General features: G+C 41.9%; 1 protein-coding gene across 1 annotated transcript in view; it reads left to right on the top strand.

The window, feature by feature from the left end:
* The window catches only part of lrrk1 (leucine-rich repeat kinase 1), a 134,598-nt gene that overhangs the window by 13,662 nt on the left and 119,465 nt on the right, over positions 1 to 1,471 (top strand). The gene's annotated exons all lie outside the window — the stretch shown is intronic.

Below are 1,471 nucleotides of genomic sequence, written 5' to 3'. Positions count from 1 at the left end.
AAAGGAGAGTGAGCATGGGATAACAGGGGAAGGGCAGTGGGTGACCAGGCATGGTAAAGTGGAGTGACTGTGGATTAAAGTTACAGAGGAGGTGGTGGAGTGGAAAAGACAGTGAATTAATATCCCCCAGCTTCTGACTGACTGAACACACCTGTCCCAGGTATTTAGCAGTGGATAGGGCAGGGATAGCTGGGAAAACAAGCAGGGCTGCAGCTCTTGTGGACCAGGGTTGGCTTTCCCTGTCCATTTTGGGAGAACCATCAGACAAAAACTAAAACGAGGTGGAAGTGAATCACAACGTTGTCTCCCAAGCAGTGGAAAAGTCAGCTTTGAGCAGTAAAAATATCCTCTAGGAGGTGGTATAATGGTGGACCTTACTAAGGTAAGTTTAACAGATATGAGGCCAGATAACTGTACAAGCAAGAATGCCTCATCAGGCGAGTCTAAATTCCTTTACTGGAGGCAGGTAAGAAAATTTTTCAGTTAATCAGGCAGGTATAATTTAGACGTCAGGAAGCAGGCAGAATTCAGGTAAGTATAGTTCATTTCTTTGAACGCAGGCTATGTTCTGGTAAGTAACTTATTCACAGGAGAGAGATTGCGTACCAAGCTTCTGGAATCTTCTGTGTGCGTGTGTGTGTGTGTGTGTGTTACCGGCACCAGACCTAGGGGAAATCTGTGCCGGCAGCAAGGGATACACGGGTCATGAGACACTGTGGATCTGTGAAATAATGAAGAGGAATAGACATGAACGTGACATTACGGTTTTTATAAGTAACGAAACTAACTAACCAACACTTTTATAAACACTCAGACCATGTGTGTCCGTGTAACAAAGCATTCACATTGCCTCTCATTTACGTAGTATAAAGCTACGATGCTAAAGCTAACACACGATGTTGGCAGAAAACTACAACATTCTCAACCCTTCGCACTTCTAACACATCTCGAAAATGCACACAAATCATCACAAATACCTCGTACAAGTTCGCATTAGTGTCTAAACAAACTGGAGTGTGAATATATGAAGTTCTACAGTACCTGTGAAATAATGCAGAGGAACAGACATGAACGTCTTAACAAAGCCAGTGTACCTTTAATACTGATGTACCAGGCTAGGCCAGAAACAAAAGTTCCTCCCTATGGATCCACGGACCAGTAGTGCCCTCTACTGTCTGAAAATGGTATTAAACCAAAGTATATAGCCAGAGTGTAAATTCACTATTAACAAAAAATAGAGGGGTGTCTTGTTTATGTCAAAACTAAACATGTAGCCATTTCAACCTGCTACATGTGCGTAGACGTCACACACACGCACCGCGAAGCAACCAGTGAGGCGCAATCTACGTGCCAACAACATGATTAGACTTTTTTCTTGTTCTGTTTTTATACGGTATGTTCTACAAATAAAACATAATTAAAACATTAGCATTACGTTACATTAATAAATAGATATATAGCCTACTGTAAT

The sequence above is a fragment of the Monopterus albus genome, unplaced genomic scaffold (assembly GCF_001952655.1).
Source record: "Monopterus albus unplaced genomic scaffold, M_albus_1.0 scaffold306.1, whole genome shotgun sequence".
NCBI lineage: Eukaryota > Metazoa > Chordata > Actinopteri > Synbranchiformes > Synbranchidae > Monopterus > Monopterus albus.
This window is presented reverse-complemented; position numbering and strand designations above follow the sequence as displayed.